Source organism: Vicia villosa, linkage group LG3, assembly GCF_029867415.1.
Source record: "Vicia villosa cultivar HV-30 ecotype Madison, WI linkage group LG3, Vvil1.0, whole genome shotgun sequence".
Lineage (NCBI taxonomy): Eukaryota > Viridiplantae > Streptophyta > Magnoliopsida > Fabales > Fabaceae > Vicia > Vicia villosa.
The window spans coordinates 95,874,661-95,896,615 of NC_081182.1; positions in this window are offsets into that span (position 1 = coordinate 95,874,661).

Genomic DNA, 21,955 nt, shown 5'->3' on the forward strand with positions numbered 1-21,955 from the left:
GAATAGGTGGGACATTGCTAACGATCGAACACTTGATATGTGTTATTAGTGTATTATTTGCTGTTAGATTTGATCGAACGACTTCTCGCATCTCACGCTGGTCTAAATGGAAGCAGTTTTAATCGTCCACCATATATAAATTCAAGGACACACCAGTTCCAGTATTTTCTCACTCTCAAACTACATCTCTTAGACCTCATTGACTTTGGCTTTGGAGTTCTAACATTGTAGGTTCTCCTCGCCCCATCGTACAATAAGCTCTCGGTGTCGCATTGGATACGTTGATGACAACTGTCAAATGGTCTTGATCACGAAAAACCTTCCAAGGGTACTAGACAATGTTGAATCAAGCAAAGTAATTTGAAGTTATGAAGTTGTGACTTGAGGTTGAAGTTGTGAACTCAAAGATATGAAGTGTGGAAGCTCGCCTGGTCTTGCACTTAGCGTCTTAATTTTGATAAGTTTATTGTAAAGAAACAAGAGTAAGTCTTAAGGTACAAAGGAAATGCGCACGCACAAAGCGTTTTCATACTTCTTCTCTTTTGATAAAACTTATTAAAACCAATTCGAGCAAGTGCTTAATTAATCAGAAGCTTGTTTGATTAATTAGAAAGGTAAAAATACACTGGCTAATCGATTAAGATGTCATTGTAATTGATTTAATAAAAGTGTAAAGCCTCATAGTTGATTAAGGGGATCAAGTTATTGAAAACACTAGGTTGCATCCAGACCCACTCCAACCTTCTTAGATCGCAAGATTTGCTCTGCAGCTCCGACAAGGCGAGCCTTCGATCATACCTTCATTACCACCACCAACCTCAAGGTTAGAATCATTGCATGGATTCTAGCTGTTGCAAGTTAACCTCGGAGTACAAGGCGATAATGAGTTATTGAGCAGTATGTATAACATATTTTAGCAACAAAACTCGCAGGAAATAAAATAAATATTGTTTTGTTTGGAAGAAAGCACACAATGTGCCTTCAAAGGGGAACACAGTGCAGGAAATTGTTTCTAAGAGACATCAAAATATCATTCATGAGGCATAGAGAGACAAAACTCTAAAATCTATGAATCACCAGAAAAGCAAGAGACACCAAACTCCTTCTCAAAACCTACGAGGGAACTGATTTGGCCATGTTCCTCTTCAGGAGTAGTTGGAGAAACCATTGGTGAAGAATTTGCCGAAGCATGCTCTCTCCATCCGCATACTGGACAATCAAATACTAAAGTCACTCGAGAAGCCTCCCAAGATGAAAGAGTACGACTGGAAATGAGATCCCGATGACCACGTACAATTTTTTGATGAATGTTTGAAATACTTCCACACTAATAAAGTTGTTAAGCATTACAATTTGAACTAATTCTAAAGTATGTCAGACTCTAGTTCAAAGCTCTTCCTGATGGAAGCATTGAGTATGGACCAACCTGTGGGAGAGCTTCACCACTCATTTCACAACATGGAAAAGACAGCTAATGATAATAGCTGCCCTAAGCGAGATAACACGTGTAAGGAAAGAGAGTTTACAGTCGTACATCAACCATTTCACATAAGTAGTTATGGAAGTGGAAAAAGTTGAAGCGGGTCTCAAATGATGGATATTTGAGAATGAACTGTTATATGATTGTTACTTTAGGCAGAAATTGGAGCGCATGGAGGTTCGTAGAATGAAAGAGCTCCTTAATAAAGCACATCCCTTCATCAACCAAGAAGGTAAACATAACACCCATTTCGACAACTCACTCGCGACAGACCCAAACTTTGGCTCATTGTCCGAGAAAGACTCTGGCCGGAGAAGAGATAAATCTAATTACATAACCCATGTCCGATACGATATGTACACATCTCTAAACACTTTTAGAGAGAAGATACACCAAGAGTGCACCAACACGAAAATTCTAAAATGTTGGGATCAGAAACCCCTTTCCTGACAGGGAAACTTTCAGAACTGGAAAGACAAAATATCATTGCTTTCACAAGGGTCTTGGCCATATCACAAAAAATGTATCTAGTTGAAGGATGCCACTAGAGGCTTGATAAAAAAAGGTTGCTAGTTCATGTTACTGAGGTCGACAAAAGAGACATGAAGAATCGTCGAAGAGCAAGTTCTCGTCGAAGTCTGTAAATGTTATAGCTAACGGTGAAGGGACCGCCTCCAATATATTATGGCCATCATTGGTGGAACTCTTTGCAAGAACGTCCCTTCAAAGGGACAATGAATAGGAAGATTTTGTAACTCCATTAGCTTGTCTTGTGATGAACTTGTTGTGATGATTTTTGAATTTCTTCCTTTGATCATCACTCATTTCTTGTCTTGTCAGCTTTACTCCATTAGCTTTCACTGGATGTTTGTAACCATCCACCAGAAGATCCCATAAGTCACCATCTAATCCAAGAAAGTAACTTTCAAGTTTATCTTTCCAATATTCAAAGTTTTCACCATCGAATATTGGTGGTCTAGTGTAGCCATTGTTACCATTTCCATTGTATTGCTCAGCAGAGCCAGATGTAGATGTAGGTGTTGGAGTATCACCAACCATCTAAGCTATGTGTTTTTCTCTTCCTGAATCTTTTCTAAACACGGTTAAGTGCTTGCACCTTAAAACCGGCGCTCTGATGCCAATTGAAGGATAGAAAAACACTTAGAAATGGGGGGTTTGAATAAGTGTGACTTTAAAAACTCTTAAGATAAAAACAATTGCACAATGATTTTTATCCTGGTTCATTGTTAACGAAACTACTCCAATCCACCCCCTTAGAGTGATTTACCTCAGCTGAGGATTTAATCCACTAATCAACCTTGATTACAATGGTTTTCCACTTAGATACCTGATCGGTCACCATTTCTACTTAATTTCGTCATAAATTCGGCATAAGATCGTCATACTTGGTAACACTTTGTGGTTATTTTTAAGTATTTTTCTTTGATTCATCTAGTTCTAGTTAATTTGTGTGCATTTTGTTTCTGTGCCATTTATCTTTGTCTATTAGGTGCTTTTGATCTCTCTACTTGGTGGTTGTAGGTTAATTCTGGATCAGATGGAAATTTCACAAGTGTTGGTGTAAAAATAGCTGAAAATCGTGACAAGCGTGTAGTATTTTGATCATAACTAGAGCTTCGTAACTCCGAATGACGCGGTTCCGGTGGCAAAACTTTTCTAACAAAAAGGGCTACAACTTTGATGTTGAAGTCAAAGCCAAATTCTAAAGTCAGAGGATGACACGGCCGTGTCAGCCTACGCGTCAAATTTTAGAAATTCAGCATTTTGTGATTTTTAAAGAACCAGAGGGCAGTTTTGGTGTTTTACCTAGACTAGGAAACCTATGAGAAGAAATAAGTGATTTGGATAAGGAGAAAAACACTTTTTGGCGGAGAGAAGAAGCACGATTGAAGAATGGAGAAAACAAGGGTTTGGGAGAGAAGAAGGTTTTCATGAACGGAAGTGATTGAAGATCAACTATCATCTCAATTCTTGTAACGTCTCTATTTTATATTTTGTTTTCTTTTGAATTCTTGATTTCCTCAACTACGTGTTTTATTATTCAATTTGATTATACAATGTTTTTATGCTTTCTTTTTCGGACAAACAAGGATTGATTTACGGTTAACGATTTGCTGGACCGCGGTGGTTAAGGTTTTTGTAAGATTAGACTATAGTAGATATCACCTAGGACTAGGGATACCCTATAGTTACCGGTTAACTCTTAATAAAACAATTGCTTGATTTCATAATAAATCTCTAAGAAATTAGGATTTAGGTTGAATGTTCAAAGGTTTTCCCGCTAAGGAATTAGGGGAAAATATCCTAAAGGGCTGGTAATTGAATAGTATGAACTTGTTGAGGAGATCTAAATCCAAGGTTATTATAGAAATAGTCACACACTTTACCCTAGCATAATACTCATATTTGTCAAAAATCCAATTTACTTTTCTGCTTATTTTAATTATTTTTAGTCACAATTTGCAAACAAAAATTCAAATATAGTTTTTGTTTAATTGAACCACTATTGAAACTCGATATTAACGTACAGTCCTTGAGATCGACATTCGGGGAATTTCCCTATTATTACTACAGAGGCAAAATAGTACACTTGCTATTTTACCGATCAAGTTTTTGGCGCCATTGCCGGGGACTGCCAAAATATAGAGTTTTGATTTTATTATAAAAAAAGTCAGATTATTTTGCTTCATGAATTCTTCTATACTTTGCTACTAACAAAGTGTCTGAGTTTTGTAGCAATGTATTATTTTGATACATTGCCACCTGTATCTCCTGCATGTTGGTCGCCTGATTTGGGAGTCACTTTGGAAGAGGCGACTAAAATTTTTAAAGCATATAAGAGGGAGGTAAGAATCCTTATGAATGAATGTAAGGAAGCTAACTTTTATCCAGATAAGTTTATTTGGAGAAAGTTAGAGTTGGAAGAAGAATATGTTGAACCAGAAGAAAAATGCATAACATCAGATGAAGAGGATGCAGTAAGAATAGAAGAATTTGAGGTAAAAAAGAAATGTGGGGAAGAAGAAATAAGGAAACTTGAAGATGATCGAGTTTTGGATAAAACCACAAATTTAACAATTTGTGAAGATGTGGACATCCCACAAGAAAATCTTCAACAAAAGAGTATCCCCAAAAACTATTTTTATAACAAGGCAGATGAAAGACAAGAAATTGACAAAGTATTGGAAGACATTTATGCCTTGTTTAATAAAGTCCAGCTAAAAAGGATTTGGCAGCAACATCATCAGTACTTTAAGTTCATGGGATTGCTACCAAACAAAAGAAAGAAAAAAGATGATGTGTTCTTTATGTCATATATGCCACCCTAACAAGAGGAATGGACCGTCGAGCCATGCGACGTTAAACGAAGCGCTCCGTGGGAGGCAACCCACTGTTTTAATAATTAATTTCTCTGTTTGTTTGTTTTATTTTCAGGAAATAAAAGAGGGCATCTCTAGTGATAGCTCGGAAGTGATCATTGGAGTGCAATACTCTCCGTAAGTAACCTCTCCAAGGCTTGTTCTAAAACATTGAGGCTAATGTTTAGTTCAAGTGTGGGAGGGGTTCTTTTCATTTGCTTTTAGTTGTTTTCCATTTTTGTTTTTGTTTGTGTGTTGTGTTGACATTGTGTTATAGATTGAGTGATGGATGTCGAATGAATGATGAATGGTAGTTAGTGGATGAAAGGTGCAACCTAAACTTAATCTCTCGAGGTACTTTGGAAGTGGACATAGCCGAAAGTGTCAGACGCAACTTGAAGAACTGGACTGAGAAGGTAAGTGGTGAAATCGAGCCAGAAAGGAAAGTCACATGACATAAAGGGTGTGTTGAAGCTGCAAACTTAGCCTACATGGCGAGGAACATAAAAAGCCAAACACATGTAAAGATAATCATGAGAGTGAAATCAGGTATGACTTTATCTCTCTAATTTTGCGTTTGTCCTACCGACACAGTACAAATATGAAATCACACACTGAGGCACTTGTTTGTTCTCCCTAGAGCCTTTTCGTCCTTCATTTATTTTTGTTTTATCCCTCGTTAAACCCGTTGAGCCATTCCCCCTTGTTTGTTTCAACCCACACATGTCATCCTTAACCATAATTCTATCATCTTTGTTTGGCACTTGTGTAATTATTGTTTCTTTTGAATTTGTGTGAAATTATAAGTTTGGGGTGGTGCTTAAGAAAATAAAGGGCAAGGGTGATATGAAAAAAAAAAGAGAAAAGAAAAGTGTGTAAAGCACGAGAAAACAAAAAGAGAAAAAATAGTTTGAAACACTTGTTTAAAAAGATTTGAAAGACTCGAACGATGTTGATTACCCGATATTTAGGTAAAAAGGAGAGTCTAAGAAGAAACTCCCTCACACAAAAACGAACACAAAGACAAGGAGAATAAAATAAGTGCTAGTTCACAAACCATTTGCATATCAATTCCTTGTTTATCCTTCCTTACACCTCAGCCCCGTTACAACCTAAAAAGTCCTCAAAAGTGTGTGAATTCTTTTTGTGTAGTGAAAGTAGGATGTATGCAAAGTCAAGGGTTGATATTACATATCGTGATGTTGAGCGAAAAGCACTCTAACCCCGAGAGAAAATGTGAGAAGTGTGAAAAGTTTGCAGGTGAAATACACTCTGTTGTGAAGTGTGATGGACAACAAGGTTCGATAAGCCCAAAAGCTTAATCAGGAAAGGGAAGTAAGTTGCGAAAGACATCGACTATGTTGTGGAAAAGAAAAGTTTAAGGTGACCTCGGTTTGATCTCTTGCATCACTTTAGGACAAGCAATGAGATAAGTTTGGGGTTGTGATCGGTCACCATTTCTACTTAATTCCGTCATAAATTCGGCATAAGATCGTCATACTTGGTAACACTTTATGGTTATTTTTAAGTGTTTTTCTTTGATTCATCTAGTTCTAGTTAATTTGTGTGGATTTTGTTTTTGTGCCATTTATCTTTGTCTATTAGGTGCTTTTGATCTCTCTACTTGGTGGTTGTAGGTTAATTCTGGATCAGATGGAAATTTCACAAGTGTTTGTGTAAAAGAAGCTGAAAATCGTGACAAGCGTGTAGTATTTTGATCATAACTAGAGCTTTGTAACTCCGAATGACACGGTTCCGGTGGCAAAACTTCGCTAACGAAAAGGGCTACAACTTTGATGTTGAAGTCAAAGCCAAATTCTGAAGTCAGAGGCTGACACGGGCAGCCCGTGTCAGCTGACACGGCCGTGTCAGCCTACGCGTCAAATTTTAGAAATTCAGCATTTTGTGATTTTTAAAGAACCAGAGGGCAGTTTTGGTATTTTACCTAGACTAGGAAACCTATGAGGAGAAATAAGTGATTTGGATAAGGAGAAAAACACTTTTTGGTGGAGAGAAGAAGCACGGTTGAAGAATGGAGAAAACAAGGGTTTGAGAGAGAAGAAGGTTTTCATGAACGGAAGTGATTGAAGATTAACTATCATCTCAAATCTTGTAACGTCTCTATTTTATATTTTGTTTTCTTTGAATGATATGAGTAGCTAATCCCCAATGCTAGGGGGTGTCCCTGATTGGATCATGTAATGACTTTGAATTCTTGATTTCCTCAATTACATGTTTTATTACTCAATTTGATTATACAATGTTTTTATGCTTTCTTTGTCGGACAAACAAGGATTGATTTACGGTTAACGATTTGCTGGACCGTGGTGGTTAAGGTTTTTGTACGATTAGACTATAGTAGATATCACCTAGGACTAGGGATACCCTATAGTTACCGGTTAACTCTTGATAAAACAATTGCTTGATTTCATAATAAATCTCTAAGGAATTAGGATTTAGGTTGAATGTTCAAAGGTTTTCCCGCTAAGGAATTAGGGGAAAATATCCTAAAGGGCTGGTAATTGAATAGTATGAACTTGTTGAGGAGATCTAAATCCAAGGTTATTATAGAAATAGTCACACACTTTACCCTAGCATAATACTCATATTTGTCAAAAATCCAATTTACTTTTCTGCTTATTTTAATTATTTTTAGTCACAATTTGCAAACAAAACTTCAAATATAGTTTTTGTTTAATTGAACCACTATTGAAACTCGATATTAACGTACAGTCCTTGAGATCAACATTCGGGGAATTTCCTTATTATTACTACAGAGGCAAAATAGTACACTTACTATTTTATCGATCAATACCCTCTAAGTCTTCTAGAGTATTCTGATCACACCTTGATCACTCTAGGAACCTTTTACAAGTTAATGTAAAACAAATTCTTACAAGAGTATTTCAATGCTTCTTAATAAGCTATAATCACAATTGTGATATTTCTCCTAAGTTCTAAGCTTAAATCTCACTAAGATATTACAAATGAAGTGAGGTTGAAGATGAAGTTTGATAGCTTTTGATTCACCAGCGTTTCAGCAAGATTGAAAGAGTTGTTCGTAAATTGGTGTTGTTTTTTTTTTTGCTTCTGATTAGAACTTCACTATTTATAGGCGTTTTGAGAAGATGACCGTTGGGAGCATTTAATGTGTTGCGTGATCCGTACAGCATTGCATTTAATGTTTCACTCTTTTGTCAACTACCTCGAGCCTTGCTTTTCCTGCTTTAACTGACTTTGCCTTTAATAGCTTCTAACGTTTCTTTTGTCAGTCAGCGTAGCCTGTCATCTTGTACTTTCTTCTGATCTGATGTTTGTAAATACAACGTTTGAATATCCGAGTCATTCAGCTTGGTGCAGAGCATCTTCTTGTCTTCTGACTTTGAAGTGCTTCTAGCGTGATACCATAAGAACTTCAGTGCTTCTTCTTCTGAACTCAAGTTCTTCTGATGCTTTAATAGACCATGTTCTGATTCTGCTTGACCATCTTCAGATGTCTTGCGAGAGCATGTTCTGATGTTGCATACTTGAACCTTCTGAGTCAGTGCTTCTTGCGCTGAATTGTGCATACTCTTTATATATTTCCTGAAATGGAAAATGCATAGGATTAGAGTACCACATTGTCTTATACAAAATTCATATACATTGTTATCATCAAAACTAAGAATATTGATCAGAACAATTCTTGTTCTAACATTATTTTCTTCTAAAATTTCATGAATTACTTCCAATGCTTCTTCCAAATCTCAAGCTTCAAATCACCACTTCAAACCTACACTAATAGACATAAATTGAGTAGTCAAGAACTATTAGTATGATAAACTAAATATACGATTATTTACATAGAAACAAGGGTTAATTCACAACTTTGCGACAAAATAGAATCGAAAAGCACCATTAACTATACTACATATATGCAAATTTTGGCACCTAAAAGTGCTCGCTTAGCGCGCTCAGAAATTTTAGCCATCTTTGTTTTGTGTCAGTGGATTCACTTGGCCCCCTTTTTTTCCATTTTCACCAAGGCTATTTAGTAGTAAATAATAGTATTATTTTTCTAATTCTTTTCTTGGTTGTTTGTCATTCAAATTTTGGTTCGTTAATTGGAAGATTTTTTAGGTGATTTTCCAAGTTTGAGTGTTTCAACTTGCGGATGTATGGTAAATGATGTTTTTGAAGTTGTATCGTTCAAGGTACTTATATATCGCTTTCTATAGCATAACATGTTTAGGAAACTTTTCATTTGTACAATTACCATACCATTCATTCTTTTGCATTACTTATTTTTTATTGAATCACTTTAGTTCCCAAATCTCAAATGTGAGGAAGCTTTTCATTATTCATATATCTTGGAGACCCACAATTCTTGTGTTTAATTGGATTTTATTATGCTTAATCTTTTATTTGTGTTGATTGTATAAATGCATGAAAGTGATCAAGATATTTTTGTTCCATTTTGAGCACAACTACCTTGGCCAAATAGTCAATTCACCTTGTAAGTGTGTAATCATTAGTATCCCTTTTGAGCCTTTTTTTTTGTCAATGTTCATGTTGTTTTTACTAAATGCTTGTCTATGAGTGTTTGGTTCTAATTTTTGTATGGATGTTGATTCTTTGTTTTTTTGAACCCTCAACTATGATTTATAGTTTGAATTTTTTCCTTGCCTTAGAAAGTAGGGAGTATTCACATTTTGATGTTGGTTGAATTCAAGTTGGGGAGAGAAATGTTTTCTACTTATTTGGTTGTTGATATGAGGTTGAAAATAAAAGAAAAAATTGTGAAAAAAAAGAAAGAAAAAAGAGAAAAGTTTTGAAAAAGAAAAGAAAAAAAGAAGTATGGAATAATTGTGCAAATAAGTAGTATGATTGATGTGCCAACTTAGGATTAAGGAAGAAGTTTGATTGAGATTTTGTTGTTTAAGCCTTTGTGAATTGATCACTCCGTTAGGTTTAGGCAAGTTTTTGTTTCGATTATCCTTAGGAATTATCCCTTGTTTGTTAACCAAGCCACACTACAACCTTGAAAAGCTCTTGTGATTCTTGCCTTTCTATTTTCAATATGATTTTTGGATGAATGCATAATTCAGTCTTTTGTTTGCATGATTGTTGGATGAGTGTAAAAGTCCCTCACCTTTGTGTGTTTTTCATCCCTCGATGAATTTTTGCTAGGTGTGATTCATTATTAAGCTTGTATAGTCTTAGAACGCTTTGTATAATTTTTGTACTTAGGATTCGTTTCGTTGACACGTTGTCGTTGTAGGATTGAAACAAATGTATGTACTTTATCTGTACATTTTTGTGTCAAACCATACATTTGTTTTTGCTTCCGAAACATATTAATTCAAGATTCTTTAGTTTATTACTTTTGATTCTTTAAGTTAATTGATTTTTGTTTGAGGATAAACAAGTTTAAGTTTGGGAGAGTTTGATAAGTGCCAAATTGTAGTTATTTTGGTATATTGTTTTACGACACTTATCGTCTCTTTTTCTTCAACTTGTGTGTGAATGTGTATGTTTTAATTATATTTATATATAGTGTGTATAATTTGTTTTTTTAATTTATTTGTGTACCATTTGGTAGTTTTCTATTCATTTTGTAGGTATTGATGCGTATTTGGAGCACGAACAATAAAGTGTCGAAGACACAACTTCAAATGCACGATTTTGAGCAATTCATCAACGAATAAGGCTCAAATAAAATATGAGAAAACCATAAATTTTGTATATATTTATTCATCGTTAGATAAATCATTGAATAAACTTTCCAACGCTTTGAACCGGGCACAAATCAGAGTTACGGTTCTCAAGTTATGGCTGAAACAAGATCTTAAGTTACAGCAGAGTGCGCTTAGCGAGCTTTGGTACCGCTAAGCGAGATCTGCGGGTTTCAAATTTGTATTTTGATACAAAAACACATTTTTAGGTCATGGTTTGGTCATTTTTAGGTCCCGACACCATCACCTTCATTTCCTTGACTCTTGGATGGTTCTACAACACATTTGGAGCTTACATCTTGAGGATTTGGAGTCGGATTAAGCTTCAATCGCATTTGACATCGTGGGAGTTGGTTGATTCCTCTTCTCTCTTCTCTATTTATTTTCCTCTTGTGTGATTTTGTATATTTATTTACTTTGATGCTATGTATATCTGCTGATTATGATGTTGTATAGAATTTATTTCTTAAATCTTTATCGATGATTATTCTTGATTTTTGCTTTATGCTTGGGGTTTGGGTTGCTATAGACATATACTTCTAGAATCTCTATCTAGGGTGATTATCTGTTAGATTCTGGTCTCTAGAGATATATTTAGACCTGATGTTCACAGTTGGTATTGGTTCTTAATGCTTTTGTGTTGTTGAGTTGTGCGCGACATCTCCTCCGAGACAATACGATAGTTCTCTCAACTTTTCATGAGATATAACCTTGTTGTGAGCGATATGTGATGATATTGACGAGTGATTTGGGTTGAGTGTAACTGATCAGTAGGTTTAAGTAGTTGATAGGTGGATGTAACACAAACCTGTCTAATTTTCTTGGATTCAAATAGGGAATTCTTTTTATGTTCATACCTTTTAATTCCCATGTTTACTTTAAACCATTTAAACCCAAGCTGAGAAATACAGAAACCGTTGAATGACATTCTAACTGGACCATTCTCTGTAGACACGATAATTCTCGGAGTAATACTTCCAAATCTCTGTCTTGCCGCTCTACTGCGTCAACAGTAATAGATCCTTAGAGTGTTTGTGTGAATTAGTATTTTTGCTCATGATTATGTGTATGATTTTTGAATTCATTTTTACCTTGATGAAGATGTCTTTATATGAATTGATTTGGTTTTGAGTTATGTTTAAATCATGCATTGGTGTGTTGTATTTATGTTTAAATCATGCATTGGTGTGTTGTATTTATGTTTAAATCATGCATTGGTGTGTTGTATTTATAATTTTAATAGTGATGTTCAACAATCAAAAGTAAGTATTTGCTTTTATCGTATCCAACGGAACTAGTGCGATATCTATGTCGTTCAACAATTATTATCCTTTTTAGCTGGAGTTTGCAAGATGTTTGATTATGAAAAGTTATAGAATGTAAAACGCATGAATGATAAATAAAGTTTTAGAGAGATGAGAGCTTACCGAGATTTGATTTCATCTATCGATAGAATATGCAATTTGCCAATCAGTTATACATAATCTAAATATTCACCAATATCATCACATATCGCTTACAATAGATTTTATGTCTAAACTTTTAATGAGGTTTCGATCTTATTGTTTAATCGACGGTCTCTCATCCTCATTAAACAATAAGGAAGCATTAAGAATTGATATTTATGTGAATCTGAAACCCAAATCTATCTCTCGAGTTTAGAATCTAACAGATGTTCAGCTTAGATCAATATTTGAACCGTATTTCTCAATATCAATTCAAATCTATAAAGTTAAACAGTGAAACAAAGATAACATCGATATCAATTAGTAAATAGATTGCATATAACACCATGATTTATAAAAATACAAATTCTTACAGTGAACTACATCCAATCCCAATAAGAAAGGGATTTAGCTACTCATGGTAGCTTGATACAAAGAGAAGAATGAAGATGAACCTGCCTCAATTGTGATTTTCCGATGATTAAGGCAAACCCAACTTCTAATATTCAAGAAGAACCCTCTCCTATTATTTTCTAAGTTTCTCTACCTCCAAAATGGTGTCTAGGGCAAAAATTATATTAATAACCCCCAAAAAATATGTTTTTGTTCCTATTTATAGAGTTCTGATCACCTGACTTTGCTTAGCGAGCTAAAGTCTCGACCCAAAAGCTTGCCTGACCCTTTGGAAATATCTTGCCTCGCCCAGCGACCAAAAGCTCGTCCGACGAGATCCACGCTTCTTCACTCGCCAGGCGACCATGTCTCATTTTTCTATAGGAATGTTTTTGTTTTGCCTTGCCTTGACCTCCCTTGGCAAGCAAAAAGCCTCTTAACTGCTTCTTGCTCGCATGGCGAGCACAAAGCCTCATTCTCGCTTCTTGCTCACTTAGAGAGCTTGCACTATTACCTCTTCTTTTCTTTGTGTCTTCTTCTTTGGTTTATGTCTTTTTCATTGGGTTGTTGCAAGGGTTTGTTGCACACTTAACATATAAATTAAAAACACCACAACTAAATAAACAAAATCTATATTCTAGCAAACATGGGGAAATAATTGATCAAAAACATTGAATGGAGGATAGAAATGCCAAGTTCTCATGTGGAATTATAGTTATAGTTGGAACTTATCAAACTCTCACCAATTTAAATATTTGTTTGTCCTCAAACAAGAGTCTTAATAACCTAAAGAAACAAGAGCAACTTCCAAGACTTCTCATGATCAAACAAGTTTTGAGAAAAGATGACAAATGCATGGTTCAAATTTTTGAAAGCACAAGTAAGGTGATGCTTATCACTATACTACAACCAAACCATGATCATGAAACAAATTCTAAACACAAAAATTATGTCAAACATTCCAAGTCAACACATGCTCAATTATGAATCACACCTAGCACACATCTTCATCAATGGATAAAGAACAAAAATGAGAAACCTGACTCACACCCAACAATCTTTCTAACATCTTGATCAACTTATGTACTCATCAAAGAAATTATATTGAAAGCATAAAAGCAAAAATCACAAAGGATTTCAAGAGTTATAATGTGGCCTGCTTAACAAAGAAAAGTCATATCTAAATGTAATTGAAACAAAGTTGCCAAAATCATGAAGAGCATTCTTTTCTCAAATTCTCAAGCATTCATAACTTCACTTACCATTTTCTCTTTGCTCAATTGTTACACCATTGATCTTAATTGTTGGCACAAAATTCTTGCCACTTTTTATTCCATCTTTTTCATCTAAATTTTTTTCTTTCTATTTCTTTTGTTATTCTTTTTCACATGTTTCTTTCTTTTTCAACTTCTTTCTTTTTACAAATTTCTGAGTAACCCGACTTTTTTCCCCAACTTGAATACAACCAACATTGTAACATGAATGTTCCCCTATTTTCTAAGGCAATGGACGAAAATTCAACCATAATGAAGGTTGATGGTTCGAGTGTTCCATGAAAAAAATTCATAATCCATTCAAAAATCAATGGTGAACTAATTATTTATGGTCAAAATTTCACAGTTCAAAATAATATGGATCCTTAAACTAAGGCTCAAAGGGGTTAACGAATTCTCGCTCACTAACAAGGTAGGTCACTTTTGGTCAATTGATTGTGCTAAAAAAAATGCCTCGATCATTTTCATGCTTTCATACCATTCAACACAATTGCAATATTAAACATAAGTCAACCGAGTTAAAACAAATAAATGTTGGTCTCCTGTGCATATAGTACAAAGTGGAACGTTTCCTTACTTATAGTGCAATTTTGTATTGAGACACATAAATGCCTATTGGCATCCCTATATATACATGTCCAACATAAATAATATACAATATGGCATATGCTATACAAATATGCCTAATCAAAAACTAAGATTAGAGCAAAACACGCAAACCTTAAATTTCCCAATCCATGAATTTCTTTCTCCAAATGCTAAACTATCTAGAACCCGCCTTAGTATATGAATATGTTGGGAGATTTGAGATGGAAAGTTGATGATTCAAGTGGTTGAATTCCTCTTCCAATCTTTCTCCATCTTTTATCTTATTCTCTTCTCTTACTCTTTTATTCTCTTCTTCTCTTCTTACCCACTTTCTTCTCTTTTCTTTTTATGTCTTACTAACAAGGGAAAATTTGGAAAAAGGAAGATATAAGAAAATATCTTATGAAGAGATATTTCTCCTATAGAGCAATTGACCGTTCATTAATGTTACAAAAAAGTTTCTTTCTTTTATAAATTAATAAATGTCAATTAATTTGCGTAAGACTTAAACTCATTTGAGTTCACTACTACTCTATTTGTCTCGACTGACAAGAATTAGAGCATTTAGCAATTCACTTGATCTCAACTGACAACGAATAGAGTATTTATGGAGATATGAGATATTACATTTAAGGTTTGCTCTAAATATACAATAACTTCAACATAACCAACAAGTGTTAAAGTTGAGTTAAAATATCCCAAAGTATTTTCATTTTGGAATGCTTCTTCACTTGAAGCAAGTGGTATTGATTCCCCATAACGGCGCTGATGTGAAATTATTAAAAATATTAAAAGATATTAAATTCTAATTAAATTTTTGAATTAGTTAGTTGAATATTAAAAGAAAAAAATTATAAAATACCTCAATATATACTAGAAGAGATTTAAATGTAGATGCATTTTCATTCATAAAACCCACAAAATTTGTATATCCATCTATTGGTGCTTTTGCTTCAAAGAAGACAAATATCAGGACCCTTGAACTTGCACCCCAATAGTTTAAATTGACAATATATCTTTGATTGAAATATTTATAGCTATCTGGTTTATAGTTAAAATGGTCAAGTGTCTGATTGTAATAAAATGTTTGTATATTCTATGTATCAATTGAAAGTCACCCCAAAATGATGATAACCTTGGTATCATTAAAGAGTCTATAGCAGTTATATGGGTATGATAAAAATAAAAGAGAAATGTGTGCGAATAACATGAATCATGATTGTTTCATTGTAACTAATCAATTAAGATACGCTATTTTGAAAACGAAATTGTTTGTGATGTGAACTTAATTTTGCTTAGGATGCAAAACATATTTCCTCAAATATATTAAATAAATAATAAAAGTTAAAAGATAATAAAATGTGTATAGTATATATTTGTGCACGTGTGCGCGCCTACATGTATTTTTCTTTTCTTTTCGTATTTATGTCTTCTTGAAAGAATGCACTATAGTAAATATTGTCAAAGACCTAATATTTTTTTGGTCATATCAAGGAGTTATTCATTTAAGTGATATCACACTCACTAAAACTATGCGCCTAATAAAAAACAAAATAGAGAATTATAAGAAAAACTCAATCAAATTGATATCTAAAATAGATTTCATATATAAATATCATTTTTTTATAGTAAAAATAAAATATTTCATATTCATTTAAAATTAATATTTAATAAATAATTAAAATATCAATTTACATAATATAATTTCGACATTTCTATTTAATTTAAAGTTGACATTAACTTAGAGAGTGATGCTCTCTCTCTTCTCTCTAGAAAACTTCCCCCTAAATCTTTAGGGTTTGTTGATGGCCCCTCCCCAACTTCATGGTGGATTACATCTACCACTCTTATGGTGGTCATTTCTCCCTATATGAATGGCAATTCCTCTTTCATCCAACCTCACTTTGATGCTTCCATCGAAACTAGCTCCCTCATCGGATATCTCCGTTCTCCACTGCGAACAACTGCCAAACTGCCACTCTCTCTGTTATTCTGGCCGCCGCCAAAGCCACCACCACTACTAGGAGATGAAAATTTTGGTAAGGTTGTTCCCCGCATCTCAAGGCCACCTCTTTCCTTTGTTTATGCTCTGTTGGCTATGTTTTGCCCATCCCTAAAGTCGTCGCTGATTTAGTATAGGTTGCAATTTATCCCTCTTTTAGATCTATCCATTTATGCTTTTGTGTTGTCTAGTTTATGCTTTTGTCATTTGGGATTTAAGTCTGCACTCATGGTGTTTGATAAAATTCCTCAAAGGACTTTTGTGTTTTGGAGCAACATTATCTCTAGTCATCAACTAAGTTTTAAGCATTCTATAAAAATGGACAATCTTGAGAACAATGAAATTTGCAATGCGCATATACAAGTCAAAGAAATCATCCTTAATTGGATTTGGAAAAAGACTATGGATTCTCATTCTTATATTGCCACTAAGGGTGTTCTTAAGAGAGTTGATGGATGGTTGATATGTTGTTGTTTATGGTTTGGTTGTGGTCTTTTAGCTTGTGATCAATTTATGTGTAATTTCTATTATGTTTATGCAATTTTTACTAGTAGAGATGTTTTTAAACTATGGATGGGATATCTCCTATGTCATAAGTATCTTGATGATTGTAATTTCTTTTGGCTTTTCACTTAATGAAATGGTCTTTTCTATAAAAAAAAGTCGACATTAACTTTTTATTTAGCTTTACACTAAATACACCTCGTGCAAGTTTTTCTATATATAAATAATGTTAAATTTTTATTAAAATTAATATGGCATTTCTTATTTAACGTGGTTATATTGTTGTTGAGGTTTTGATGCTATTGGTATTTTACTCGTCTATATGTAAACTATAATAGATTAGATATTGTATTGTTTAGATATTTTAGATATTAGATCTCAGGTTGATTTTAGTAAAAAGTCGGTATATAATTCTAACAATTTCTTAGATTAAATTAATTTATTAACTCGTTATTTTATAAAGACTGCAAAACATATTTGTCAAAATATATAAAATAAATAAGAAATGTTAAAAAAAATAGAGAAATTCTACGGTCAATCATTCTATCACACTCTTTTAACACTCTCCAATAATAATTAAACACATCATCAATTTTTTTATCACTTTAACTTGCAACCGGTTGTATAAGTAAAATTGATAAAGTTGCTAAAAGCTATAAAAAAATGGTACTATTTCTTTCACCCCTTTGCAAAAAAGGTGAAATTCAATTAACAAACTAAAAATGAAACTGTAAAACGGAACCTGCAGCAAAAACTCAAATTGAATATTACGAGATTTGGAATTCGGATCATCAATCAACAGCTGGTTTTATACGTTGTTGCAAAATCTTGAGAGAGTGAGAGATTGTCAGTGCCGCTTTGTAGTAATGTGGAGAATATTGCGACTCATTCCGACAAGCTCAATCTTAATTTTTTATGTTTCATATTGTTCTTGTTAATATGTTATACGAAGTTAGAGATTGATTTTGTTGTTGAATATGCTCAAAAAAAATTTCTTTAATTTATTGTGAATTAGTTTTGAGAATTATGGTTGGACTTGAATTCCATTTAAGTTTTGTAGGTTTTTGATCAAGTTTAAAAAAGTTTTATTGCAAGTTTCATTTTACATTTGCATTTCTAGTTTTCTAATTGTGTTCCATTTTTTTGGCAAAAGGGAGAAAGACGGTGAACAAAAAAATAGCGTCAATTTTTTTTTACCATTTTTACCAACTTGTACAACCGGTTCTTGATTAAAGATATAAAAAACTGGATGATGTGTTTATTTATTATTGGAGGATGTTAAAAGAGTGTGTTAGGACGATTGACAATAGCATTTCTCTAAAAAATAATAATATAATCAAATATGTATATGTTTTTATTATATATTTGTGCGTGTGCGTGCGTGTGTGTATGTATTTTTTTTTTTCATATTTATTTCTACTTCAAAGAATGTGCTATAAATACTAGTATCAAAGGCCCAATATTTTTTAGGTCATCTCAAGAAACAAGTCATAAGTTATAAGTGATACCATACTCATTAAAACTATGCGCCTAATAACGATTAAAATAGAGAATTATAAGAAAAACACAATCAAATTGGTATCTAAAATAAATTTCATGTATAAATACCATTATTTCTTTATTGTAAAATTAAAAATACTTTATATTTAATAAAAATTAATAATAATAAGTAATTAAAAAATCAATTAACATAATATAATTCATATAATTCTATAAAATTTAAAGTCGGAATTCATTTTTTATTTTGTTTCAACCAGATACACTTCATGCAAATTTTTCTAAATATAATTCATTTTAAATTTTTATTAAAATTAATATGGATATTTTTATTAGCATGGGTATGTTGTTGTTGAGGTTTAATGTTATAGATGTTTTACTCGCAGGCATGTAGACTTTAATAGGTTGGATATTATATTGTTTAGATATTTTGAAGATAAGATCCAATGTTGATTTTAGATATTAAATTGCTAAAAATTTATAAATATGGTGTGATTTATAAAAGAACTTATATTTTGTGATAAAAATATTATGAGTTAATATTTTTTTAAATTATTAAACTCTTTAAGGATTCAAACTCCTTTTTAAATTATTAGACTTATCCCAAATTCCTTTTCTTATACACATTTTAAAATGGAATCAAACTTTTTGACACATTTTAAAAGTGATCATAATTAATTATTAGTCTTGCTCGCGCCCTTTTAGGTAAATTTTTTATGTAACATCTTTTGTTGTGTCTCTATGTTTCTCAAAATCAAACTCTTACCATTTTTTTCTTTCTAGGTAAACCAGAGCAAAGGATGAAGTTGGACTGGCACACAAGAATGAAGATATGTGTGGGGATTGTAAAAGGCTTATCTTATCTTCATGACGAGTCAAGGTTGAAGATAGTCCACGAAGACATTAAGTCGGCTAGTGTCTTACTTGATAATAATCTAAATGCCAAGATTTTTTATTTTGGTTTAGCCATGATTGACGAAGAAATATGAACACCCGAGTTGCTACGACAATGTAAGTATTATGCAACAATTTCTTAGTTTGAATCCTAGATAGACTTTGTCTATCATTAGTTAGCAAAGTGTTTTGTTTTGTTTTTAAAAATCAATGACATAAGGGTACAAAACACATTCTTTTATCAGGGGTTACATGGCTCTTGAATATGCTACGCGGGGTTTATTGACCGACAAAGTGGATGTTTACAGCTTCGTAGTTGTAGCTCTAGATTTGGTTAACGGAGTGAGTAACAAAAGTACAAATTATAAGCCAAAAGATGAGTTTGTATATTTTCTGGACTTGGTAAGTTACACATTTTTTAAAGAGTGTGTCCTTTGTTCTTTTCTTGTTCTAAAAAATTATAAAGAGTTTATTATGTTAAAAATATATTTATCATTTTCATCTATATCCAAACCTTCATTTTGTTTATCTTCTAAAACATTTTAAAATCAAATACATAATAAAATAAGAATGAAGGATAATTTTATACATTAAAACAAAAAGTGACATTAGCATTAAATGCTTGTTATTTTTTTCATTATGATTTTATTTTTTTATTCTTTTAATCTTATAATTATGGTTTGGTTAGATTTTTAATACTATAGCTTGCATGACATTTAAGGCCTATGTTTTCCAAGAACAAAGAAAACTTCTAGAGTTGGTGGATCAAGAGATTGGCCAAACTACTCGTCTGAGGAAGCAATGAGAATGGTGCAAGTGGGACTCCTTTGCACCAATTCATCTTCAACTTAGAGACCAACCATGTCATCTGTAGTGACCATGCATAGTGGAAAAACTCTGACTCCTAAGGAAGTAATCAATCAAAATGAAGGTACCAGTGGCATATGCGTGGAAGGTACAAGTGGATATCAATGGCTAGGTCAGATATTGATTCTCATCCAAGTGAAAATGATTATTCATCATCTGGAAAGATAATTAGGGATAAGCCTAACCATCATTAGATTGTGTAGCATCTGGTGCATAAACAACTTGCTTAGAGTAAACAGTCATGTTCTCAAACTTTTCAGCATTCTCAGTCACCGAGATATTACCTTATATGAGTTGTTGAAATTCAAATTCTTTTTGAGTCCTCAAACTAATAGGAAAATACTTATCAAGAAAAGTGGTCTAAAAATGTTCCCAATCTCTTGAAATTCCATGGTTAGTCATAAGGGTCGAAGTGTTAGTCCACCACCTAACGGTCTGACCCTTCAGCATATATGAAACAAAAGTTATTATGTTCCCTTCTCTACAAGGCACAACTTGAAACACCCTCTCTATATTAAACAACCAATCATGAGCCTTCAAGGATCCAAACTACCTTAGAATTCAGGGGGATTCATCCGAAATAAGTCCTAAAAATTTCACCTGGAGCAACCTGCGGAATAACTGGTGGTTGAGGACCATCATTCGCTTGGTGCATCACATGTTGCATAAATTGTAGAAACTGAGTCGGCCAGTGAGTGCCATTGTCTTCAACTATTGGTTCTGATTTCTCATTACGAGTTCTAAGTCTTCTGGGACCTCTGCATCAATCAGTCATGCTCCTAAATTTCATACATATAAATTTAAGTTGATCAGGCTCAATACTATAATATATGACATAAAGGAAATATGTTTCACAAACAAATATCATTCTTTCATTATAGTAAAAATAAATATATTTTATATTCATTTAAAAATAATATTGAATAAATAATTAAAATATCAATTTACATAATATAATTTCTACAATTCTATTTCATTTAAAGTCGATATTGACTTCTTATTTAGATATTTTGAATATTAGATCCCGGGTTAATCTTAGTAAAAGGTCAGTAGATGATTCTAACAATTTCTTATATTAGCTTAATTTATTACCTCGTTATTTTATAAAGACTACAAAACATATTTGTCAAAATATATTAAAAAAAATAAGAAATGTTAGTAAAATAACATAATCAAATATGTACATATGTATATTATATATTTGTGCGTGTGTGCGTGCCTGCATATAGACTATAATGGAATAAATATTACATTGTTTAGATATTTTGAAGATAAGATCCTATGTTGATTTTAGATATTAAATTGCTAAAAATTTACAAATATGATGTGATTTATAAGAGAACTTCAATTTTGTGATTAAAAAATTATGTGTAAATATTTTTTAAATTATTAGACTCTTTAAGGATTCAAACTTCTTTTTAAATTATTAGACTTATTCATAATTCCTTTTCTTATACACATTTGAAAAAGGAATCAAATATTTTGACACATTTTAAAAGTAATCATGATTAATTATTAGTCTTGCTCGCGCCGTTTATGGTAAATTCTTTACCTAACAACTTTTGTTGTGTCCTATGTTTCTCGAAATTAAACTCTTACCATTCTTTCTTTCTAGGTAAACCATCGCAAAGGATGAAGTTGGATTGGCACACAAGAATGAAGATCTGTGAGGGGGTCATAAAAGGTTTATGTTATCTTCATGACAAGTCAAGGTTGAAGATAGTCCACCAAGACATTAAGTCGACTAACTTCTTACATGATAAGAATTTAAATGCCAAGATTTTTTATTTTGGTTTAGCTATGATTGAGGAAGGAAATACTCATATAAGCACCCCAGTTATTAGGACAACGTAAGTATTATGCAACAATTTTATAATTTTGAATCCTAGATAGACTTTGTCTATCATTAGTTAGCAA